At 41.6% G+C, this 12,757-nt stretch overlaps 1 pseudogene; it reads right to left on the minus strand.

Annotated features, from left to right (window-relative positions):
• Positions 1-1,325: 1,325 nt before the first annotated feature.
• LOC102870557 overlaps positions 1,326-12,757 on the minus strand; it is a 40,704-nt pseudogene continuing 29,272 nt past the window's right edge.

The raw sequence follows: 12,757 nt of genomic DNA on the forward strand, positions 1-12,757 counted from the left end.
TCTTCAGTAAAATGGCAGAAGTCTTAAATTAAACTTTATATCTTAAAACCATCCCATGAGTTTATATTTTAGCTAAGCAATTTTGGTACACAAAATAAAGAATATCACCTATGGGGAAAAAAAAACCCAAAACAACCAAACAAACAACCCACAAAAAACACCCACCATGGTTTGGGCCAGATGCACTTAGTTGTTAAAGTGACATTCTTGCTATTTAGCTCTTTAAAGAGGTCCTTAGGAACAGATTAATCAGAAAAAAGATTAGCTTTTTGTCCATTATACTATTTAATAAAGAAGTGGATCACATTATTATTTAGGCATTTTTAAAAATTCATTAAATGTAACAAACTGATACCTCTATGGGCCAGACACAGAGCAAAGCCTGAGGAACAATATAAGAAAAAAACCCAAACAGATAAGTGGTAAAGACAGCTACATAAAGCATATTCCAAATAACAATAAATGAAATAATATGACCCTTTCAACCATAGCGTTTAATTTTCTGATATATTGTAAATTCCAGCCCTTTGTGCTTAAAATCTACTTCTGCACAAATTATTTGTTATATTTATGAGATAAGATTAGGGTGGGATGTATCTTGAATTCCCACCTTACAAGAAAGTGTGGCTTAAAACCCAGAGATCCTACATAGAGAAACACTTTCAGAAGGTTTCAATCCTTTTTTCATTCTGGACACTGGATCTAAACTGTTCAGTTGTTCTGAGAGCTGCAGTCTACAGAAGCCCGACCAGTCCAACTCGCTGTTCACCATTTCTGCAACTACACGCATCTTCCTGTACCAGCCAACTCCAGCCAGCTGGCAATAAATCTAATTCATAGTCTCTGGGACTTGCTAACCTCCACTGTCCCGGAACCATTTCCATCACACTTTCTGAGTTTTGATGAGACACTGTAATGAATGAAAACACTCAAAGATGGGAGCTAGAGAACTGAGGGAAGGAGGAATAGTTAATGTTAGAGGTCATAGAGAGATACCATAGTTTGGAAAGGTTGCAAATTTGAGATTATTTTAAACTTCTTCCTCCTCCTTTGGATGCCTAATTAATGGTAAGAGGTTGAGCTATCAACCCAAAGGTAAGAGGTTCAAATCCACCAGCAACTCTGAGGGAGAAAGAGGGACATTCTCAACCTATGTGATTTAAAGGTTGTAAAAACCCACTGAAAGGTCAGCTATCAGTTGGTTTCTACACAAAAGTACACACACACACACACAAACAACAACAACAACATAGGAATTAGTTTTATACAACTCCTTGACAAGAAATGCATTCCTACACTGTTCATTAGAGAAAGACAAATGGCAGTTATTGTAGGTGCTCTGAGGACAAAGCACCGATATAGGGTGTGATCTCCGGCCATGGCTGAACATCTGCTCCAACCTGTGAAGGGGTAGATTAAAAAAAAAGCCTGCTCTGACCCCCACCCTCACATATAGATGACTGAAATGAGAATTTCTGTTGGTAAACCTCAGACATCACTTTTTAAAAAGATTCAGAATAGACTTATAAATCAAAAAACCTATTGTTGCTATGGCTTCAATTAGATTTGTTCGGGGAGGGGAAGAATAGAAGTATAAGAATTCAAATCCACCAAGTCGCTCCACAGGGGGAGGATGGAGCATCTGCTCCGGTGTGATGTACTGCCTCGGAAAACTCACTGGAGGGTCAGCCATGAGACAGTTCTGACCTGATAGTGCACAACAACAATCTAGAAGACAAGTGGCATGTTGGGAATCAGTGTTACACTACTCCTCCCTTGTCAACAATCTCATTGTCTGATACTTCATGTGATAATAGCACGAAATCTACTATCTGACTGTTTTGCACATTCATGATGTGTGCCTGGCAGTAATGAGCACTGAAGTGTAAGGGGAGAGTTAAACTGACTGTCCTAGTTAAGAAGTTGTGGTTGTTTTTGTCGAGTACGACTCATAGCGACCCTATGGATGACAGATCTGAAACCTGCCCTATCTTATGCCATCCTCAACATTTCTGACACACTTGAGCTCATTGCCACAGTTGCTGTATCAATCCATCCGATTGACATCTTCCTCTCATGTTCTCAATTTGGCTGGGCTTGCTTGCTGAAAGTGAGAAGGACTTGAGGTGCCTAATGTGGAAGATAAAAAAAACTACAGCCTTCAATATGGATTGCATCTCAACATCAAGAAAACAAAAATTCTCACCACTGGGCCTATAGGCAACATCATGATAGAAGGAGAAAAGATGGAAACTGTCAACCATTTCATCTTGAATTGTTCGTTGAATTCACAATCAACACCCTTGGTACCTGCAGTCAGGAATCAGGAGATGGATGGCACTAGGAAAGTCTGCAGTCAGGGACTGCTCTAAATTATTGAGGAATATTATGTCAATTTAAGGACTAAGTATGCCTGAATCAGGCTATGTTCTTTCCAGTCACTTGCTATGTGCCGAAAGCTGGACAATGGATGACAGAAGAATTGATACCTTTGAACTGTGATGTTGGAGAAAAGTACTGAATATCCCATGGGCTGCCAAAAGAACAAATAGATATGTCTGGGAGAAGGTGCAGCCAGAGTGTTCCTTGGAGGCAAAGATAATAAAGCTTTGTCTATTATACTTTGGGCATGTTGCTAGAAGTAGCTATTCATTAGAGAGGGACATCGTGTTTGGGAAAGTGGAGGACATCTTCAGGTAGGTGGATTGACACAGTGACTGCTGCAACAGTCTCAAGTGTGTTAGAGACTGAGAGGATGGCGCAGGATAGGACAGGGTTCAGATCTGTTGTTCATAGTGTCCCTAAGAGACATACTCGACTCAACAGCATCTAACGACATAACAATAAATGCATCTAGAAGTTGGACAATGAATAAAAATTATAGAAGAATTGATACCTTTGAGTTGCTTTGGAGAAAAATACTGATTGTCCCATTAACTGCCAAAAGAACAAACAAGTCTGTCTTGGAGAAGGTGCAACTAGGATGTTCCTAGAGAGGCAAGGATGTTGAATCTTCATCTCACATACTTTGAACATGCTGTCAGGAGGGTCCAGTTCTTGAAAAAGGGCATCATGCTTGGAAGGTTAACAAAGGAGAATAAAAACCTCAATGAGATGGGTTGACACAACAAAACAATGGGCTGAAGGGTATCAATGATGATGAGAATGAGTAGGATTCAAATCCATCATTCACAGGGTTGCTATGTATCATAGTTGACGGCACATGATACCAACATTAGGATTCTCAGTGCTTTGCCAGTTATGTAATGAGGTAATTGCCAGTTATGCAATGATGTAATTGTGTGGTTATGTAGTGATATAGTCAATCATCCTCCACTTTTCAATCTGATGTGGTAATCTTCTATTTTTGCATAATGCTGATTTTCACTAAGTAATTCAATATTAGTAACCCAAATATATTAATAAGTGAAGGGTGAGAATTAATTTTTTCCTTATGTCTCAGGTTATTTAAAATTCTGTTGTGTGTGTTAACTCGAAACTGACCCACAGCTGACCCTCGAGCAGGTTTTCAGGGGCAGTTAATTGCACAGCAGTAGATTGCCCGTCCTTCTCCTGCAGAGCAGCTGGTGGATTCAGGACTACAGTGCAGAGTCTTACCACTATGCAACTAGAGTTCTCTATTTAAAATTCTTATGTTCTTTTAATTACAGATTACTTATGATTTTGTACAATGTTAGTTTGTTGTTTGTTTTTATGTGCCATTGAGTTAAGTACGACTCATGGTGACCCTATGAAAAAAAGATCTGAACCCTCACCACAACCAGATAAAGGTAAATAATCCAATTGAAAAATGGGCACAGGATATGAATAGACATTTCACCAAAGAAGACATTCAGATGACCAACAAGAACATGAAGAAATGTTCAAAATCCCTAGCTCTAAGAGAGATGCAAATCAAAACAACTATGAGATATCATCTCACCCCAGTAAGAACAGCAAAATTTAACAGAACAGCAAGCAACAAATGCTGGTGAGGTTGTGTAGAAACTGGAACCCTTATTCTCTGTTGATGGAAGTGTAAAATGGTGCAACCACTGTGGAAGGTGGTATGGCGCTTTCTCAGAAAGTTGCAAATAGAGATAGAGCAGTTCCACTACTGGGAATATACCCAAAGAGACCATAACTGACACCCAAGCAGATATATGCACACCCATGTTTATTGTGGCTCTGTTCACAATAGCAAGGAGTTGGAAACAACCTATATGCCCATCAACAAACGAATGAATAGAAAAGCTTTAGCATATTCACACAATGGAATTCTATGCTGCACTGAAAAACAAGGAACTCATGCAATATTATTCAAAATGGGTAACCCTGGAGGACATTATGCTGAGTGAATTATCTTAATCATGAAAGGACAAATACTGCACGGTGCCACTGTTGTAAAACAGGACTGACATCAGGGTTGGGGGGAGACTGAGAAAGATGGGTTCAACAATGTATACTGCATTGAAACAGATGAAGGAGAAAACTGTTTAAAAGGGATATGTGATTAGGTATTTTTGTCATGACAGGAGTCCAGAGCTAAGGCTTCATAGTGGAGTGGACCTTGGGGGAGGGATTGTAAAACAATGAAATAATTTTTCTTTTACTTTTCCAAGAGGGGACTGTACTGGAGGGGAAGGGTAGGGAGGGGAGAAAAGGGCAACAATGAATGAATGACAAAGTCTCTCTAAACTTTTATTGTAATTACTAATAAAAAATTTTTTTTTAAAAAAAAGATCTGAACCCAGTCCTGTTCTGCACCATCCTCACACTTCCTGACACACAAGAGCCCATTGCAGCAGTCACTGTGTCAATCCACCTGGTTGAGGATCTTAGCATACTATTTAACTTTATTTCTGAACTTGTTGGCATTTCCTTCAGTTTCATTCCTTGGTTCCAGCCAAGAGCTGAAGTTCATGTATTTCAGAGGTCACCAGCATAACAGTGAGAGTTAAACACATGGCTGCTGTTGATAGATGCCATCAAGTTGAATATGACTCATAAAGACACTATGAACAATAGACCTAACCTTGTCCTATCCTGTTCCACCCTCATCATCTCCAACATACTTGATCTTATTGTTGTAGTCCTGTGTCAATCCATCTGGTTGAGAGTATTCTTCTCTTTTGCTGACCCTCCCCCTTTCCAAGCATGAACTCCCTCTCCAAGGAATAGCCTCTCCTAGTTACATGTCTAAAATATCTGAGGTAAAGCTTTTCCATCCTTGCCTTCAAAGGACATTCTGGCTGTTCTTTTGGTAGTCCATGGATGCTCAGTAGATGGATTAAATATCATTGAAAGATATTATGAAGGGGAGGGAAGAGAAGACTGTTAGGGTCAGAATTGGGGTATGTTTATATTTAAGGGCAGTGCAAGGAAAATGGAGTCCACAGAGAAGATGATCAACAAAGCTGGAGGAAAACCAGACAAAACAGTGTGATCCAAGTCCAAAGGAGACAAGTCTTCAGAAGAGGGTGTTGTGGGTTGAATGTGGTCCTCACATTGATGTACCCGATCTTAACATCCAGGATCTGTGAAAGCCATATTATTTGGAAATAGCGTCTATGCATCTGCCATTAACAATCTTGAGAGCACAACATCCTGAATTAGGAGTGGACCTTAGAGCCAAACACCAGTGTTCTTTTTTTCCTCCCCTCAAACCAAAACTTCATCCCATTTAATTTCCTGTTACATGCTCTGAAGAAGCCAAGAACATAGGTCCCCATGGCAGCAATACTCTGGATTCTAGCTCAGACTCCTTTTAAGTGACAGTTTCATGCACACACATTGTTGGCCCAGGCAGAAACACACATGCATGGTTAGGGTTCACAGAACAGATGGCCACAGATATGCCATTAACTGGAGACTGGGGTGCTCAGACCCTTCTGCTGCAGACTAAGAGTCAAAGTCAAAACAGTGGCAGAACATGCGATACACATAGGATGCTCAAAGAGCTGGGTAGATAGAAGAAGGGGAAATGCAAGGGAGTTTTGGAAAGCAGCCTCAGAAGGGGAGATTTTTTTATGTTGGAAATTTCCATGGGCAGAGGTCTTGTGACTCCAGGGATATATACTGAGGAGAGGATGAAGCAATATGCCATAGTAGTATGACAATATAACACACCTCTTGTGTCTTCTTCTAAGGCAGAGAAAAACCACAAACCCTTTGACCATCACCATTGTGACTTTAAGGATCTTTTCCAAGTCTCCAAAAAAGAAATGACCACACATACACACACACACACAGAGTGTAGGAGAAGGAGGGAAGAGGGAGAGGGAGAGGGAAAGGGAGGGGAGAGGGGAGGGAGAAGGACAGGGGGAGGGGCAGGGGAAGAGGGAGAGGGAGAGTTAGGCCCAGCAAACACCAAGCACAGAAAACCTCAGTAACTCTTGTTAAAACCAAAGCAGAGAAGCCCATCACAGCTGCCATATCATTGTTCTCAAACATCAAGTCCTCCTCAGTCCTGTTTTCTGTTTCTCATTCTTGTGGGTTTTGCCCTTTTCCTCCTCATTTCTGAGCTCCTTCAGCCTCTCCTCAAAATCACAATAATTCTTTTCTTCCTTTATTTTTCATGTTCATGTCAAAGAGTTTCTTCATCTGATTCAAACTGAGGCATTCAACACACATCGACAATGTGCCCAGGTTTCACTGATGTTTCTTTCCATTAATAGGATATGAGAAGTTGATGGAGTCTTTGACCACACAGTCACAGACACTGGAGTAATATCCTCCCATCTCACATTGTGGTGTGGTCATGGTAATCCTCAGCTTGGATTCCAGATTGACCTTGTAGTCCTTGTGCCACAGAAGCTCCCACTTAATGGGCTGCACTGGTTTTCCATCCTTTTTTCCTCCTTCTTCCATGATCCTATTCTCAGAGAGATCTCGTATTCTTCTTTGTCCCACTTTTGGTGAAAGTCCAAGTTTTTCATCTCACTGCCTGACGCCAGCTACACTGTCAAGTGAATACCAATGTTCTTTTGCTCCTGAGGGTCGCTATGAGTCGCCTGTGACTCAACGGCACTTAACAACAATAACATTAACAGAGAGAGAAAGAGAGAGAGAGAGATCAGCTGGTCCAGTGATGAGAAAACGATGTGACCAAGACCAAGGTGGATGACTTTTAATCCGCGGCCCTCAGGCCAGTCTTTCATTGTTTTTGTTCAGACATTCCTCTAGGTCGTATAGCCCTGGTGTACAAGTTGCCGTCCTGCAGTCACTTGTGGTTGCTGTGAGGCTGAACACTGACACGGATGTGTCAAATGCATTAATGATTTGTTGCTACCCAATGTGGACAGAGAGTGGGGTGGAGCTCCCCAATTAAAACAAGCTTGGAAGGAGGAGTGGCATCCACTTCCATAATAGCTAGCCTCTGGAAACCCTATGAACCTGGAGAGAGGATGAAAGGCACCTAAGCTTCCAGGACTCTCCTTCATAGGGTTGCTATAAGTCGTCTGCGACTCCACGGCACTTGCAACAACAACAACAATGCTCTTTTAAAAGGCAAATAAGGAGACAACTCAAAACGGAAGATCCAGTAAAGACAGAGAGATAGATAGGTAGATGATAGATAGATAGATAGATAGATAGATAGATAGATAGATAGATAGATAGATATTGGAGCAATGGATGCATAAGCCAAGAATTGTCACAGCCGCAAAACGCTAGGAGAGAAGCATGAAACAGATCCTCCCCCAAAACTTCCTGAAGGGACAGCTCTGCTGACTTCTTGTTTTAGGATTCACCACCTACAAAATTGGGAGAGAAGAAATACAAGTCATGACACCCTTAGGAAGTTCGTACAGATGATTTAAACAAGGAGACAATGCAGGATTTTAACCAGGAGACATGAGTACACTGTCCCTAGGGCCTTACAATAGTATGAGGATAACGGGCAACCAGAGGTCAAGGAGGGTGAGGACAGCCATGGCTTGGTACTGATGACTGTTCTGAAGAAGAGAGGGGCCTGAAAAGACAGAGTTGAAATTAGGTAGCATTTTAGGATAAGAAAGCTCTGAACAGGTGGGAATGATTTTATGAAACACAATGGAATGAAGGAAAGGGTAAAACACAATGTATATGAATTTTGTACGCAAACCAATTAGAAAGAAAAATTTAAAAGAAAAGCAAAAAAGACCAGGGAAAGGAGAAAGCATTGAAGAGAAAACATTAGGAAGAAGACTTGTTGTTAAGTGCTATAGAGTTGTAGATGACCCATAGCGACAACAAAAGTCTTGAACACAAACCTTTCATCTTTTCTCCAAGTCATAGTTTCCAGAGGCAAGCTTTTTTTGGAAGTGGATGCCACTCCTGCTTCCAAGCTTGTTTTATTCGGGAGATCCACAAAGGCTTGAGGGCTGTAGGTCCAAAGGCCAAGTGCCTTTTTAAATACAAGGCCAAATCCAATCAGCTCACACCCTGTTTTGAGCAACAGCCACACCCACACCCTAGTCTCAATCCCAAACCAGAAAGCACACCTTTGCAGAACCCAGCAGTTCCTCTCATCTTCCCAGCTTGGAAATAGCCAGGAAGAAGACTGCCACTATCACTTCTTGTTATGTGCCATCGAGTTGCCTACAATTCACAGCGACCCTATGTATAATAGTTCTAAAGCCTGCTCAGTCCTGAGATAGTCTCATTGACTCTGACACATTGACACCCATTGCCCCAGTTACTTTGCCAATCCTTTTTGTTTAGGATCTTCCTTAACTGTTCCATCCCTCCACTCCTCCAAGTATAATGTCCTTCTCCAAGGATTGGTCTCTTCTGGCCACGTGCTCAAAGTATGTGAGGTGGAGCTTAAAAATCCTAGACTTTAAGAAGGAACTTGGCTTCACCCTCTCCAAGACACTTATTTGTTCTCTTGGCAATCCATGGTCTTGTTCAGTACCCTTCTCTAGCACCACAACTCAAAAGTCATCAATTCTTCTTCTGTCATCCTTAGTTGTTGCCCAGCTCTCTGATACATAGCAAATAATTGTGAAGACCATGGCCTGGATCAGGCACACTTTAGTCTCTAGACTGACATCATTGCTCTTCAGCCCTCTGGAAAGGTCCTTGACAGCAGACTTTCTAAATGCAATTAATATTTTTTTTAATTATTTTATTAATTTTAATGAACATTTACAGAGTTTTTTTAAATTTCCATTCATTCATTCTTGCATTTTTCTGTGATTCTTCTTTCGATTTCCTGGCTAGTGGTACAAAGAGTGTTGACTGTGGAGCTGAGCAAGCTGTATCTATTAACAATTTCAGTCTCTTCTCCATCCATCATGGTGCTGCCAATTGGTCCAGTGGTAAGAATTTTTGTCTTCTTGATGTTAAGCTTCAATTCATATTGAAGACTATAGTTCTTGATGCTTCAGGTCCTCCTCAGTTTCAGTAAGCAAGGTTGTGTCATCTGCATAAAGTAGGTTGTTGATGAGTCTTCCTCCAATCCTGATGCTACAGTATTTCTCATAAAGTCCAGCTTCCTGAATGATCTGTTCCACATACAGATTGAAAAGGTATGGAGACAAGATGTATCCCTGATGTACTCCCTTCTTGATTTTGAACCATGTGATATTTCCTTACTCCATCCTGACAGCTGCTTCCTGGTCCAAGTATAGGTTTCACATAAGTGCAATCCAGTGTTTTGAGTTTCTCATTCTTCTCCAGGGTTTGGAGGTAAGAATTGAGAAAATACAGAATTTATCTGAGGGAGAAACTGTTTACTCTGCTTGGGCACTTCAGTGATACTTTCCACTGAGGATGAATTTAGAAGATTCCACTTCAGAGGTCCCCCACTCGGCCTCAGCACCTCTCTGAGTCTCTATCTCCTCTATTCTTTTCTGGTACTCCTTGTTCTGTTTTTGTTTTTCATTCTCTAATTTTCTGGTCTTTCTCTAGACTCTAGGCCTCAGTCCTCACTGTCAATCCACTAAACTGTAGGGCTTGTTCTCAGAGCTTTATGTGAACCATTTATTTTAGACACTCTATCACACTCCTTTCCACGCCCTGATTATTATATTTCCATAGAATAAAATTGCAACATCCCATCCTCACTGCCTCAGACCTTTCTCAGCACAGGTGTGTGTCAGGTGGAGAAAGAGCATTGCTCAGTGGAGAATTCACATATCTGCCAAGTATGTTCCTGTGTGTGGTGGGAAGAGACCTCTCAGTGAGGAACACATCCCATTTCACAGTATATTAAAAACAAACAACAAACACACTCACATAGTAATCACTCTTCTCAAAGTGGCATAAACAGAAGAGAGGCCTGTGGAGACCTTGATAACCAGAGGTTGACAAAGAGCTCAGTGTACTGAACTAGGGCTGAAAAGAATAATTATTACTTTTCTCCCAACACATTCAGAAAGAAATTCTAGTGCAGGTATTTTGGGTCAGATTGATTCCTGGATGAAGTTTAACAAGGTCATAACATTGTGTGCTCTAGGCATGAGGATCTAGAAAGGGTGGTGAGTGTGGAAGGGTAATGATTGACCACAAATTCCCTTAACCTAAAGAAGGAAATGAAGCAAGAGGAGTCTGATAGGCTGCGAGGATGGAGTCTAGGCAGAAAGGGACAAGAAGTGGTAACTGTGCTGAGGTCAAAGCGGTGAGAGAAAGCAAATGGTCGAGGCTTTTTGTGATGCAGTGAATGACTTATTATGGCTTGTCAAGCCCTTGTCTTTGTCATTCTCTTTAAATGGCTGTGTAGGACTTTGCAAATGTGAGGTATTTGTGACCCACCAAAGGATTAGAAGGCTTGCTAATAATATAAGTAACCTAGTGGTACATTTTGTGGGATTGTGCAAAAAAAATGTGTAAAACCCTAACATGGGGATTGGTCAGTTTTGCCATATTGACAGGCATAACTTGGAAGTAGTCCCAAGATGGAAAATGGGTATCTCACTATCATAAAGAAGGAACAGCCAGACAGTGCAGTGCATTCTTTGGACCCTAGATCTCAGCATGAACAAGAGACGGAGAACTGTGACACTGGAGGGATGATGAGAGACAATGAGATGGCAAGATGGCATCAGATAAGAAGGCGGTGGCAGTGGTGATAGCATCAACAGAGTGTCGGAGAAGAGATACTGGTGTGAAATAGAGGTGTGGGCTCCTGGCAAAAGGAGCAAGAAAGCTGGGCATTTTCTGACCTTGCTGGGGGAGCTAGGTCTGCTGACGCCAAGAACTGGAGTCAAGCACCTTCAGACCTAGGTTTAATGGAAGAGTGGTGGTGACATAACTTGCAGAGATAATAGAGCTTTCTGACAATCGCTCAAACAAGGAAGAGGCCTGGACTATAAGGTCAAGGCTCAGAGGAGAGGACTGCCTCTCAGCACACCTAAGAAGCTATCTTGACTGAACAGCTGTATCCTGAGTGTTTAGAAAACCTAAATTGTAACATGTTATGTCCTTAATAAGCCCTGTGATAATGAGTTTTGTCTGTGAGTTCTGGGTGGCAGAGAAATAGTGAATATCTTGGGAGGGGAAGAATTTATTTATAGGAGAAGGTTTGGAGTATGTAGGGGTGGAAAGAACACGTTTGACCTCATAGCAAGCAACTTTGTACTGCTGTTACTATTGATGGGGATTCTATTCCCTGGTAATGTGAGTGCAGGTCATTTACCTGCTTCCTCCACACCTGCCTCAGAGCTTTAACAGTTATGGGAAAAGAAGGCAAGAGTCTCAGGTTTCACTGTAGCATGTTGTGCTGCCAACCAGATTTTGGAGGTAGAGCTTTTGAGGACATAACGTTTGCATGGTGGTCATAAAAGTAGTCTATTGGAGGGATGTAGATTTAAAAGCCAATGGCACCGAAAAAAAGTAACATCCTACAAGGCTTGATAGTTGCAAGGTGCCCGTTGGGAGGCAGGTGGAAAGTGGTAAGTAGGCATTCTTTGTACTCACAGGTTGTTTTTAGGTGCCATCAAGTCAAGTATGACTCATAGTGACCCTATGAACAGCTGGCCTGGACCCTGCCCCACCCTGTGGCACCATCTCTGACACACTAGAGCCCGTTGCTGAAGTCATAGTGTCAATTCATTTCATTGAGGGTCTTCCTCTCCTTCACTGACTCTCTGTCTTTTCAAGTATGATGTCCCTTTCCGAGGAATAGCCTTGCCTAGCTATATATCCAAAGTATGGAAGACGAAGCTTCATCATCTTCTGGCTGCACTGTTTAAATTTTATCTGCTTCTTGACTAGTTCTGTGTCTTTAGACAAGTCACTAAGGCCATTGAGCTTTGGTTTCTCTCTTGATCTTTTTAGATCTGCAATAACAAATTATCACAAAGAGGTAGTTTAAAACCACAGATACGTACTCTTTCACAGTTCAGAAAGACTGTTGTTATGTTCTGTTAACTATGACTCATAGTGACCCTATGAACCATAGAGCTGAACTCCATCTTGCTCCACCTTCAGGATCTCTGATTGCTTTGGGTCCATTGTTACATTCACTGTGTCCTCTCTTTCTCTGACCCTTGACCTTTCCCACCATGAATGTCATTTTCCAAGGACTCATCCCTACTAAAAACATGTCCAAAGTATGTGACATGAAATTCTACCATTGTTACTGCTGGGGACCACCCTGGTATACTCTCTCCAAGACAGACTTGTTTTGTTTTGTTTTTCCTCAGACTATTGCGTTTGATTGTGTGGGTCATAACAAACTGTGGCTTACTCTGAGAAGAATGTGAATCCCAGAACACTTGATCGTGCTAATGCGAAACCTATACTTGGACCAAGAGGCAGTTGTCAGAACAGA

Source organism: Elephantulus edwardii, unplaced genomic scaffold, assembly GCF_000299155.1.
Source record: "Elephantulus edwardii isolate Elephantulus edwardi_28Jun2011 unplaced genomic scaffold, EleEdw1.0 scaffold00082, whole genome shotgun sequence".
Lineage (NCBI taxonomy): Eukaryota > Metazoa > Chordata > Mammalia > Macroscelidea > Macroscelididae > Elephantulus > Elephantulus edwardii.